Genomic DNA, 14,482 nt, shown 5'->3' with positions numbered 1-14,482 from the left:
GGGGAGCATCAAGGCCGGCTACATCAACACCCAGAATTAGCTTGTCGACCTTCTCACCAAGTCCCTTGAACGGGTAAGTTCTAGGAGCTTCGCGCCAGGATTGGGATGGTTCAAATTCCCCAGAAGACGTCACACAAGACTTAGGGGGAGAATAAAAGCATAAGCCTTGTGTTTATCTACCTATGATACTTATCTAGAGTAGTTGGTGGTTGTGTCAGCCCTTATCTTTATCCTTATTTTGCTTTAGCATCTACTTTTAGCATCTCTAGAATATATTGTAGCTTTTTTTAAGTTGGAAGCAAGCTATCCTATATATATCCCCAACCTGCCATAGTTATGGTAAGACTAATGAAATAGAAATTCCAGCACCAAACCTGTGATTTGGTTCTAACATGGAAGCACAACAATTCTTGAGAAGACATGTTTAAGTGGGTAGATTGTTTCGAGGAAATTACAGGATTTTGGAGCAAAACGTGTCCTCCAAAAATTCGAGCATGAGGTTGCAGCACATATTTGTCTCCCTCCAAAAATGTGAAGCGGAGAAATTCTCCTCTTCAGCGATGCTAGAAAATTTTTCCAGCAGCCATAGTTCTCCCTGCCATCAAGCACAACACACGTGATCTACTGCTGCGTACTAGTTTTTCAAGAGAAACAATTTCGACAAACTATCAGAATCCGAGCTTATGTTGCACATTGACCACACGAGGGGTTTAGCAATCCCTAATCGTGTCCCACTTTCTCAATCAAAGCATACTTTCACAATTAAAGCATTTCCCATGTAGCAGTTCACTGCCATCGATCTGCAAACATGTCATCCAGGCAATGAAGAACATGTCATCCAGGCAATGAAGTTCGAATCAAAGTTCAGATGGATGGGACAAGGACGATCTCCTACCCCTCCATATTAGCGATCCGAAAGCCAAGATCCAAGTTCCTAACATCACATAACTAAAATCCATGAAGGAGAGAAGAGAACGCATCTGAAGAAGGCGCGGAAACCGACGCATAAAAGCGTGCCTCCTCTTTCTGACCGCCTTCCGGGCGAATCGAGCGTGGCTGGACCGCAGTCGGTCGCGGCGGAACAGCTACACTTGTGTGGACGACCGTTTGGCATGAAGCCCTCATTTCCGGCTGCCGAGGAAGATGAGGTAGCAGCCCCGCCGTTGGACCGTCGCCGGCGGCGGCTTGGGCGAGAGGAGTTTCGATGAGTTGGGGGACGATTAATTGGGCCCGTTCAATTTCCATTCCACCTCAGCCCATTGGCTGCAAGCCTGCGATGGATACTACTCCATGGGCCTAATGTGCACTTGACAGGACGAGATAATCGGGGTATTTGCCATCTCTCTGTGCTTCCCTCAATTTTTTTTTTTTTGCCATCTCTCTATGCCACACCGTACAACTTTACCACTTTAATTAATTAATACGCTTTGTAAAACTGCCATCAATTCGGTAACACTTTGACTTATTATGCCGTGCGACACATATGTATTTATGGTTATATATTAAAAAATATCATATGTATGTTATAGAAATAAATTAAGATTGTTGGAACGAGATTCCTTGTGGTGAAACATGTCCACCCGAGTTTAAGTCCTCGAATAGGCACGGGTGCTCGCATTTTCACGGCGTTATACTTTCAGTAGTAGGCGATATAATGGCAAAGACATATGAAAATGTTTCGGATATAATGACAAATAGTAATGGTGCTATTCAACTCGGCAATATCACTTCTCATATACATGGGTTAACTCCTGCGATCTTTCAAGCAATTGCATCACTTGCAAGAATATAATATATCATAAATATATATTGTTTCAGTAGTATATAAATAAATATAAAATGATTGCAAATAAAATTATTGAACATACATGTCACAACTCTAGTACATCTATGTGTAACAATATTTTTCATCCTCTTAATGGGGATCAATATATTCATTTGTTCTAACCAAAACCCACGTACTCTTGCGTGAAAACACCCCTTGACAATGAGAGAAAACGGGTTCAGGGAGATAAACTACATCCGCCTGTATGGTCTTATCATGAGCTTTGTTTATTGTCATTGCAAAACTTAGTCCTTACTGGGAATTGTTTTTGTTTAAACTTGAATGACAACTAAATGTCACTTGAAGGGGACATGGAAATCCTCGGTACGAATACTCTAGCTTCAGCATGCTGGCCATTAACTGTTTTACGGTTTTAGCATCAATGGAGATGAGTATATATATATTATATCCATAGTATGGAAAATGAAGTGAGGAAAAATTCGCAACCATAATAATCATCCTGCCCACCATCCAAAATGTAGCAATCTACTAGAATTACAGAGCATGCAGATATATCTTCTATAAAATTAATGCAATGCTCCAAACTTCGGCTGGCTAGCTCTTGATTTTCTCGTTGAAGCTACTCATTCTAACAATGGTGAGAAAAGGAATGAACTATTACGTTGGACGACACTCACAGTTGTTCTGTTAAAAATTATAGTCAAGCCATTTAGAAATAGGCACTTATCATAAGGTATGTTTACAATGAAGTCAATAGCCCCGTGGAATCCTATACCTGTTAGCGGATGCTATCCTTCATGGGTGTGTTTGGTTACCCATCTCCCACCATTCATCCATGTGCTCAGCCATATACCCTCCAAAAGAAGTGTGTTTGGATCCTGGTTTCCACTGTTCCAACCCTGTTCCTTTCATGCAATATATGGTGGGATCCTGGCTCTGGGGAGCAGCCCAAATCAAGCTTTTCACTGGCTAGCCAGGCCCGGTGCATGCAGGGATGGGGTGCGGGGTTTATGTGTCAGTCTCATAGCTCATACATGTTGCATCTGCTCATACATGTAACCAAACAGCTTTTTAGATTTTTTTTGTATCCGCTCATGCAACCTGACCAAACACCTTCTTTCTCTGAAATATGGTTCCACTCAACCTGCATCCCCTCATCTAGATATACGATTCAAATGCAACTCCCATTTGGCAACCAAACACACCCATGTAGACATCTCTATTTATTGACATGTGGGAGCACATTCAATTTCCATGAGATTAATTTTGTACTTAGGAAGAAAATGTATGTAATTGGTTTCATAAATGAAAAAGACCACACACAAATAGAGCCCTCTCCGAATTTTTGCAGTTACACCGGGTTAGAAAAATTGATTTACAGAGCCGGTTCTCTTATCAAAACCGCCCCTACAAATGAGTTTTGCATGGATGATTGAAAGCTTGACACTAAAAATGCCACATCTCCTTTACAATGGGTGGTATAGTGTCAGTTTTAAAAACGGCTCCTAAAAACCAGTTTTGGTGAACTTGGAAATCATTTTTGCAGTAGTGTCCATTCTAAATTATAAGGTGTTTAGGTATTTCTAAACAAATAGCTTTGAGTTAAATGGATGAGTAGCCCTTGAACTTGTCAAGAGATGTCACTTTGGTTCATGAACTTTGAAAATATATTTCTGGGTCTCTACATTTGTTAAGTTGTACACCGCAGGTCTGAAAAGTCTTAATGGCTAGGGGGGTTGAATAGCCTATTAAAAATTTCTACAACAACACTTAGCAAACCGGTTAGACAAATATGAGGCGAAGCGAGTGTTGCACTAGCCTACTAAAAATACAAGCCATCTACCATAATTCTAGTTTCTATAGTCTCTATCCACACAATGGCTATGTCACTACACTAAGTTAGTGTGCTCTCAAAGGCTAACTAAAGAGCCACACTAACCAAACTAACAAGTTCTCACGACTAGCTACACTAAAGAGCTTGACAACTAGTTTGCGGTAATGTAAAGAGAGAGAGCAAGATGGTTATACTGCCGAGTCGAGGAATGAACCAATCAATCACAAGAATGAATACCAATGAAGACCAATCACCTCAGAATCAAATGATGACACAATGTTTTTTTACCGAGGTTCACTTGCTTGCCGGCAAGCTAGTCCTCGTTGTGGCGATTCACTCCCTTGGAGGTCCACGCGCTAATTGGCATCACATGCCAAACCCTCAATAGAGTGTCGCACAACCAACACAAGATGAGGATCACACAAGCCATGAGTAATCCACTAGAGTACCTTTTGGTTCTCCGCCGGGAAAAGGTCAAGAACCCCTCACAACCACCACGATCGGAGCCGAAGACAAGCAACTTCCTTCGCTCAACGATCCTCGCTGCTCCAAGCCATCTAGGTGGCGACAACCACTAAGAGTAACAAGCGAATCCCACAGCGAAACATGAACACCAAGTGCCTCTAGATGCAATCACTCAAGCAATACACTTGGATTCTCTCCCAATCACACAAAGATGATGAATCGATGATGGAGATGAGTGGGAGGGCTTTGGCTAAGCTCATAAGGTTGTTATGTCAATGCAAATGGCCAAGAGAGTGAGCTTGAGCCAGCCATGGGGCTTAAATAGAAGCTCCCCTGAAATAGAGCCGATGGGCTCCTCACTGCATAGGTTTCGGGGTGACCGGACGCGCCGGTCAGATCGATCGGACACACGCCACCAGCGTCCGGTCGCCCGATTGCTGCCATGTGTCACCTGCTTCAAATGTCAGTCATGCGATCTCAACAGCTAGTAGCCGCTCGAGCACCACTTAAGTGACGACTGGACGCATGCCATGCAGGACCGGACGCGCCGATCACTCACGCGCACACCACGGCCACGACAAGACCGGACACGCCGACCATCCACAACGTTCGCGCTTCAGGTCATTTCCAAAGAGCTCCCTGAGCTCCAAAAGCATGACCGGACACGTCAGGTGCTTGTGACCAGATGCACCACCACGTTAGGTCCACTCCTCGCTCGCACGGACCACTTTTGTCAGCATACGTCATCACCAACCTGGACGCACCCCCTACGTGTCAAGTCACATTTTGACCCAGCTGAAAGGTCCTTGTGTGGTTTTGGTAATTGAGTGACAACCTAGGTGGACTAATTGTGTTTATGTGAGATACACATGTGATTAGTCCATAGGTACATGTGTGTGAGAAACATATGCCATGAAGGTGGAAATGGCTCGGAGATGTTGCAAAGCTCACACATGTGATGATTAAGGAGCTCATTGCACATGAGACATGACATTGAGTCATGTGATAAAGGTGGAGAAGATCAAGACAAGACTTGGCTTGATGGACCTAGTTGTGAGCGTGAAGGGCAAGTCGGAGGCTTTGGAGCAATGGACCGCATGGACGGTGAAGCTTAAGCCAAGACTTGGCGCCGATGGACTGAAGGCAACTGGTGAAAAGCAAGTAAAGTCAAGATTGAATGAACCAATACTGGTCACGTAATGATATGAAGTGGATCATATCATTTGGTGATTGGTTGGTGCATGTGTTGCATCAATATTGGAGGAGAAGGAATGGAATGCGCAAGGCACAGGTATAACCTAGGGCATTTTATTTCACCAGTCATAGGTGTGTAGAGAAGTTTATGACCAGGTTTAGAATAGATGGCTGTACTATCAAGAGGGGCAAACTTGTTTGCATATCGGTCATCTAGTGCCACTCGAGTGATTTAACTTTGCATCATCGCTAGGATCGAGTGGCGTGGCAAGTTGAGTGGGTAATCCTTTGGAAAATGTTTGTGAAAAGCTAACACACATACACATGGTGGAGTACACTTGGTGGTGTTGGCACATTTACAAAGGAGAAGAAGTTGGAGTTGATGTGGATCAACTCGGTAAAGAAAAGGGTTCAAAACTTCACCGGCGAAGTGTCCGCCCATAGACTGCAGACAGTCCTACGATGCCACCGGCACCCTGTACAGAAAGGACAGGGTTTCACAGAGTGCACCGAATGCTGGTCACACAGTGACCGGACGCTGGGGTCCTGCGTTCGGTCAGTGGCAGCAGTGAAGGCGCAGGCGTCGGTCTTCGACCGGATGTTGGGTCACTTCGTGATCGGACGCTGGGTGGGTGCGTCTGGTCCTGATGACGTGGTGACACAGAGAAGAGGAGAAAGGACCGGACACTGATGTTGTGTCCGATCATGACCGACCGGACGTGTCCAGTCGTGGTTGAGCAACTCTGAGAGCTTACTAGAAGTGACCGGATACTGGAGTCCTACGTCTGGTCGTGATCAAACTGACGTGTCCGGTCATGAATGGAACCTCTCTAGAAATGACCAGACTCGGCAGAGGTGCGTTCGGTCTTGGCACTATGCTGCGTCCGATCATCACTTCACCATTGAGATCAAGCGACTAAGGTTGAACAAAGGCGACACGTGGCGTGCATCCATTGACCGAACGCTGGCAGGGTGCGTCCGGTCGATCTGACCAGAACGTCCAGTCACCCTGAGCTATGCCCAGTCACCACAACGGCTCTATTTTCGTTGGGGCTATAAATAGAATGGGGTCTTGACCTTGGGTTGTTTGCTGAGCATACTAGAGCCTTAGTGGCTTATGTGGTAGTGCTTGGGAGCCCTCTAACTCACTCTAGCTTGATAGTGTTCATCCGATTGTGTGAGAGAGCGATTCTAGTATGATTGCATCATGAGGTTGCATCGAGTGACACTAGGTGGTCGTCTTACAAGCCGGTGGTGCTTGTTACTCTTGGAGGTTGCCACCTCCTAGACGGTTTGGTGGTGGTCTCCATTGAAGCCCGCAAGAAGCTTGTGTGGTGCTCCGGAGAAGAGCTTTGTGAGGGGTATTGTGCTCACCCCGTGGGAGCCGCGAAGAGCAACTCTAGTAGAGCGTGTCATTGAGCTACCCTCACTTTCGGGGTAGGTTCTTGTGGTGCCCGACGTGCAGGCTTGGTGGATGATGCCAATTAGCCACCGAACCACCAAGTGAGCGGTCGACACAACGGGGACTAGCGTGTTGGCAAGCACATGAACCTCAGGAGAAAAATCACCGTGTCAACTTTGTTCTTCCCGTTGATTTGTAATCCCCTTACACAAGCTTGTAATTACTTTCATATACATTGTGCTTGTGTAGTTGCTCTTGTAATTAGTTAGCTTGTGTAGCTCACTAGTTACCTTCTTGCTTGTGTAGCATAGAAGTAGCTCCCTTGCGTGGCTAATTTGGTTTGTGTAACCTTGTTAGTCATATTGCTTAGTTTGTATAGCTAAGTATTTACGCTCTCTAATTTGACATTGGTTGCCTTGTTATTGAGCATTGCTAGTGAGCTTAGGAGCTTTGTGCTTTTGCTTACTAGCATGTATAGGAGCTCCCTCGTTGCTTAAAGTACTAGTGGTATAGGTTTGTGTGACCTTGCTTCTAGAATTGGTTAGGTGAGCTCTAACTAGCCTGGCACCTTAATTGCTTAACTAGGATCTTTGCAAGGTGCTAGAGAACATAGATAGAGGGGTGTAGTCTTGGCTAAACCGATAGTTTTAATTCCGCACTTGTTTCAGTTAGCCGATGTGATTAATTATAGAAAGGACTATTCACCCCCTCTAGTCCACCATCTAGACTCTACACTAGCGTCCGGTCAGACGACAGACAGAGCCCAAGCGCGCCTCCTTGTTTTATAAATGACTGGACTCACCGATCCTACGTCAGTTCACCCCGCGAGCAGCGCTCGGTCACTATTTGACTATGAAAATCACCTCCTTCACTTCATCAACTTCTCCACCCTTGCTCAAATGTGCTAACCACCAAGTGTATCACCTTTATGCACAGGTGTTAGCAAATTTTCACAAATATTTTCAAGGGTGTTAGCACTCCACTAGATCCTAAATAGATATGCAATGAGTTAGAACATCTAGTGACACTTTGATAACCTTATTTCGATATGAGTTTCACCCCTCTTAATAGTACGGCTATTGATCCTAAATGTGATCACACTCGCTAAGTGTCTTGATCACCTAAACCAAAAAGCTCCTATGGAATATCACCTTTGCCTTGAGCTTTTTATTTTTCTCTTTCTTCTTTTCCAAGTCCAAGCACTTGATCATCACCATGGTCACACCATCATCATGATCTTCACCATTCCTCCACCACTTGGAATAGTGCCACATATCTCATAATCACTTAGATAAACTAGGTTAGCACTTAGGGTTTCATCAATTCACCAAAACCAAACTAAAGCTTTCAATGTCCCCCTATTTGGTAATTGATGACAACCCTTTCACAAAGATATGAATTGAAATTCATTTGAATCCATGTTGCTTGCCCAAGCATATTAATCATGTGTAAAAGGATATGGACAAGTTTCATGAACCCCAAATGGTAGCATTGGCTCCCCCTACATTTGTGCTAAGAATTTGGATTAAAGCTTGCACATATGCATGAATGGGAAATGTGGGAGGGTAATGTCTACCAAATGATGCTAAGGTATAAGAGATGGACCTTTGAAGCGTGATACCAATTGAAGTGCACCATTATACCATCCTTAGCACATCTCATTTCAAGGGTTATCCTGTATCATGTTGAGTTAAACACGTATAGCTCATTTTCTAGATCAAACGCTAGGTTCACAAGCCCACAAACATGTCGTATGCTTCTACTAGATCAAGTCAAGTATAGAAGCAATAGTGGTACCATACAAGCATCAAATTCATTTGATTTTCATGAATGAGCCTATAACATATGAGGAATGACTAGATGCACTAAACAAGTCCTTAGCAAAGGATGTATGCATGTCAATCAACTTTTACCTTGGATTGCTCAAAGGAGAGGCATGTCATATGTGGGGGGTGCATCAACACATATTTGAGAAATCCGATATGTTCAACTCATTCCTTAGCTTGCAAAACCTCTTCTCATCCAATGGCTTGGTAAATATGTCGGTAAGTTGATCTTCAGTGCCCACACTTTCAATGCAAATGTCCCCTTTTTGTTGATGATCTCTTATGAAATGGTGGCAAACATCAATGTGCTTTGTTCTTCCATGTTGAACCAGATTGTTGGTAAGCTTGATTGCACTCTCATTGTCACATAGCAATGGAACTTTCTTGAACTTGATTCCAAAGTCATTCAAGGTGGCTTTTATCCAAAGAATTTATGCACAACAACTACCGGCGGATATGTATTCGGCTTTGGTGGATGATAATGCAATACTATTTTGCTTCTTTGATGACCATGAAATAAGTGATCTTTCCAACAATTGACATATGTACGAGGTGCTCTTCCTTTCAACATTACATCCTGCATAATCTGAGTTGGAGTAACCAACTAGCTTAAACTTTGCTCCTTTGTGATACCACAAACCAACATTTTGTGTATGCTTTAAGTACCTCAATATTATCTTTGTAGCCTTCAAATGACTTTCTTTTGGTGAGGCTTGAAATCTTGCACACATACACACACTAAACATGACATCCGGCCTTGATGCGGTCACATAGAGTAGGCTTTCAATCATAGACCGATACAACTTTTGATCCACCATGTTGCCACTTGTATCACTATCCAAATTATCATTTGTTCCCATTGGTGTGCTAATGGCTTTGCTATCACTCATGTCCAAACTTCTTGAGCATGTCTTTGATGTACTTGCCTTGACTCACAAATATACCATTCTTCAATTGCTTGATTTGAAGACCAAGGAAGTAACTCAACTCTCTAATCATGGACATCTCAAACTCATTAGCCATCATCTTCCCAAACTCTTCACAAAAGTCTTGATTGATTGATCCAAAGGTAATGTCATCAACATATATTTGCAACACAAATAAGTCCTTGCCAATCTTTTTAGTGAAAAGAGTGGTGTCAACCTTGCCTATCATGAACCCTTTAGAGAGTAGGAAGTCCCTCAATCTCTCATACCATGCTCTAGGTGCTTGCTTCAAGCCATACAATGCCTTTTTCAATTTGTACACATGGTTGGGCTTCTTGTCATCTTCAAAACTGGTAGGTTGCTCAACATATACTTCTTTATTGATGTAGCCATTGAGAAATGCACTCTTGATATCCATTTGATAGAGCTTGATATTGTGGGCACAAGCATAGGCTAGCAAGATTCTAATTGCTTCCTAATCTAGCAACCGGGGCATATATTTCTTCAAAGTCAAGACCTTCAACTTGTGTATAGCCTTATGCTACCAATCTTGCTTTGTTCCTTACTACTATCCCATCTTGATCTTGCTTGTTTCTATAGACTCATTTGGTTCCAATCACATTATGGTTCTTTTGTCTCTCAACTAGTTCTCATACTTGATTTCTAGTGAAGTTGTTCAATTCTTCATGCATAGCATTCACCCAATCAACATCCTTCAATGCTTAATCTATCTTCTTTGGTTCAATGGACTGACATAAATGAGAAATGCTCACAAAATGAAGCCAATCTTGATCTAGTTTGCACACCTCTAGAAATATCTCCAGTTATAGTGTCAATGGATGATCTCTTGCAATATGAGTTGGTTGGAGTGTTGGAACTTGATTGCTTGCACTTGCTTGATCATTAGGTTGAGATGATGTACTAGCCACTTGTTGATCTTGCACATTGTCATGAGAGCCACTTGTACTTGCATGATTAGTGTCATCTTGTATATTTGAGTTAGAGAGCACTTGCACTTGATCATCTTATCATCATTCACTTGCCTAGGCCTCAATTCACCAACATCCATGTTCTTCATGGCATTTGAAAGCTGAATGCCTCTAACATCATCTAAGTTCTCATTCTCATCTTGGGAACCCTTGGTTTCATCAAATTCAACATCATGAACCTCTTCAAGAGTACCACTTACCAAAATCTAAACCCTATATGCTTTGCTAGTAGTTGAGTATTCAAGCAAAAATCTTTCATCACATTTCTTGTCAAACTTGCCCATTCTAGTGCTTTCTTCCAAATATAGCATTTACAACCAAAGACCCAAAAATATGCAATGTTGGGCTTTATACCATTTAAGAGCTCATAAGGTGTCTTCTCTTTCAATGGGTGACAATATAAGCGGTTGCTACAATAGCAAGCCGTAGTTGATAGCTTCGGCCCAAAAAGATTGACTCACATTATACTCACTCAACATTGATCTTGCCATATCAATCAAGGTTCTATTCTTCCTCTCAACAAGGCCATTTGATTGTGGAGTGTATTTGGCCTAGAATTTATGTCTAATTCCAAATTCATCACACAACTCATCAATTCTTGTGTTCTTGAACTCACTACCATTGTCACTTCTAACTCTCTTGATGGTTGTTTCAAACTCATTATGCAATGCCCTTGACAAATGATTTGAATATTGCAAACACATCACTCTTGTCCACTAGAAAGAATATCCATGTATATCTAGTGTAGTCATCCACTATCACAAAGCCATATTTGTTACCACCGATGCTAGTGTATTGTGTTGGCCCAAATAAATCCATGTAGAACAACTCAAATGCTTTACTTAGTGCTCATTATGCTTTTCTTAGGATAGGTGTTTCCAACTTGTTTGTCGGCTTGACAAGAGCTACAAAGCTTATCCTTCTCAAACACAACATCTTTCATGCCTCTAACCAAGTCATGCTTAAGCAATCTATTCAATTGTTTGATTCCAATATGACCAAGCCTTCTATGTCCATAACTAACCCATACTAGACTTAGTGAACAAGCATGTTGACAATTGAGGTTCACTAGCATTGAAATCAACAAAGTATAGATTCTCATATCTAAAGCCTTTGAAGATCAAGTTAGAACCATCTACACTTATGATCTCTACATCATCTACCCCAAATATGCATTTGAATCCAAGATCACACAATTGAGCCACGGATAGCAAATTGAAAGTTCAAGCTCTCAACAAGCAACACATTGGAAATGCTCATGTCATTGGATATTGCAATCTTATCAAGCCCTTGACCTTGCCTTTGCCATTGTCACCAAATATAATACTATCATAACCATTATTGCCATTGGTGTTGATTGAGTTGAACATTCTTGCATCACCAGCCATATGTTGAGTGCACCCACTATCAAAAACCCAATGCCTTCCTCTGGCTTTGTAATTAACCTACAAAAGAAGATCAATTCTTTTTAGGTACCCACACTTGCTTGGGTCCTTGGAGGTTAGTAACCAAGTTCTTTGGCACCCATATGGCTTTCTTCTTTGAGCCCATCCATGGTGCACTAATGAACTTAGCATGAACACCATTTGTACCCTTAGTAAGCACATATAAAGAATCAAGCTTAATTGAGGATACATTAGCATTCTTCTTCTTGTTCATGCATTTTTGTTCAACATGACTAACTTGCTTGTAACTTTTGTAATACCGGCCATTGTTCCTCATAAAACTGGTTTTGTGACTAGCAAAGGCGGCCTTGCCTTTCTTGGGGATATAGCCCAATCTCTCTTTGTAGAGAGATGCCCATTGGCTACCCAAGCATATAAGCAAGCAGTCCTCACCACCATAGGCCTTAGCCAAGGTGTGATTGAGCTCTTTTACCTCCTTGAGTGTCTCATTCTCAACCATTAGTGAGGCATCACAAGTGAAACCATCACTACTAGATGAGGTAGAAGTAGATGTGCTACAAGAAGGGTTAGTGGGAGCAACAATGATAGGCTTATAGAATGATTCATCAATTATATCACAAGTTAAGCCTTTGTCACATGTTACAAGCATGCTCCTTCTCATTTTGCTCATTAAGTAAAGAGGAATGAGCTTTTTCAAGCTTCTTATGAGCCTTGCCAAGCTTCTCATGGGCTTCCTCTAGCCTCTCATGAGATGCATTGAGCTCATCAAAGGCTTGCTTAAGGGCTTTTAGTTCCTTTCGCAAGTCTTTGCATTCTCTTCTCTTAATGTCAAAATGTTCTTTAGCATCTTCTAACATGTCAATTAATTCATCTTTAGTGGGTTCATCATCATTGTCACTTTTACTTTCACTTTCATTATCATGTTCCTCATCACATCCATCATCACAAGTTTGTACCTTAGTGGCCTTAGCCATGAAGCATGATGAAGTGTCGAAGAGAGAAGGCTTCTCATAGATAGCAATGCTGGTAAGAGCCTTCTTTTTGGTGGTCTTGTCATCATCACTATCATCATCATCACTTGAGGAAGCATCACTATCACAAGTGACCACATATGAACCACCCTCCTTCTTCTTGATGGTCATTTTATCCTTTTTTGTTTTCCTTCTTGTCCTTCTTCTTGCTCTTCTTGTTGTCATCATTATTATCGCTATTGTATGGGCATTGAGCAACAAGATGATCCTTGCTTCCACAATTGAAGCACCTTCTTGACTCTTCCTTGTTCTTAGATGAAGACTTCTTTCTTCTAATATGGTAGTCCTTCTTCACCATGAACTTGCCAAATCTCTTGACAAAGAGAGCCATCTTCTCATCATCCATCTCATCAAAGCTCAAGTCTTCATCTTCACTTGATGATTCTTGCTTTGCCTTGCCCTTGGATGATGTGGCCTTGAATGCCACACTCTTCTTCTTATCATCCTTCTTCTCATCTTTCTTCTCCCTCTTTTCTTCTTTCTCATCATTATCTTTATAAGCATCATCGATCATGATATCTCCCAAGATTTGGTTTGGTGTCATTGTGTCCTAAACTTGTTCTCACTAGCAAGGTGACCAACATGCCAAATCTTACGAGTAAGCATCTCAAGAACTTATGAGAGAAGTCCTTGTCTTCTACCTTCTCACCAAGTGCTTTGAGATCATTGACAAGCACTTCCATCTGGTGGAACATGTCTGGCACACTCTTATCTTCCTTCATTTTGAAGCTAGCAAATTTCTCCTTGAGAATGTATGCCTTTGCACCCTTTATTGCCTTGGTGCCCTCGAATGATTCTTCCAACTTCTTTCAAACCTCATGAGCCATCTCAATGTTTTTGATTTGCTCAAATGTTCTTTCATCAATTGCATCATGAATGGCACTTAGAGCAATGTTATTGTTTTGGAGAAGCACTTATTCGGACACAGTGGGATTCCTCGAATTAACAATCTTAATTTTGGTTTCTACCACCTTCCACACCCTTCTATTGATTGACTTGATATGTGTGGTCATCTTTGACTTCCAATATGGATAATTCGTGCCATCAAATTAGGGTGGCTTCTTGGTGTTATTGATTTGAGCCATTTTGACACCGAATGTTGTTAAGCCTTAAATCACGGTGACCACGACTCCGATACCACTTGAAAGGTCCTAATGGCTAGAGGGGGGGGTGAATAGCCTATTAAAAATTTCTACAACAACACTTAGCAAATCGGTTAGACAAATATGAGGCGAAACGAGTGTTGCGCTAGCCTACTAAAAATGCAAGCCATCTACCCACAATTCTAGTTTATATAGTCTCTATCCACACAATGGCTATGTCACTACACTAAGTTAGTATGCTCTCAAAGGCTGACTAAAGAGCCACACTAACCAAATTAAGAAGCTCTCACGACTAGTTACACTAAAGAGCTTGACAACTAGTTTGCGGTAATGTAAAGAGAGAGAGCAAGATGGTTATACTGCCGAGTCGAGGAATGAACCAATCAATCACAAGAATGAATACCAATGAAGACCAATCACCTCAGAATCAAATGATGACACAATGATTTTTTACCGAGGTTCACTTGCTTGCCGGACAAGCTAGTCCTTGTTGTGGCGAATTCACTCACTTAGAGGTTCA

This window comes from Miscanthus floridulus, chromosome 8 (genome assembly GCF_019320115.1).
Source record: "Miscanthus floridulus cultivar M001 chromosome 8, ASM1932011v1, whole genome shotgun sequence".
Taxonomy (NCBI): Eukaryota; Viridiplantae; Streptophyta; class Magnoliopsida; order Poales; family Poaceae; genus Miscanthus; species Miscanthus floridulus.
This window is presented reverse-complemented; position numbering follows the sequence as displayed.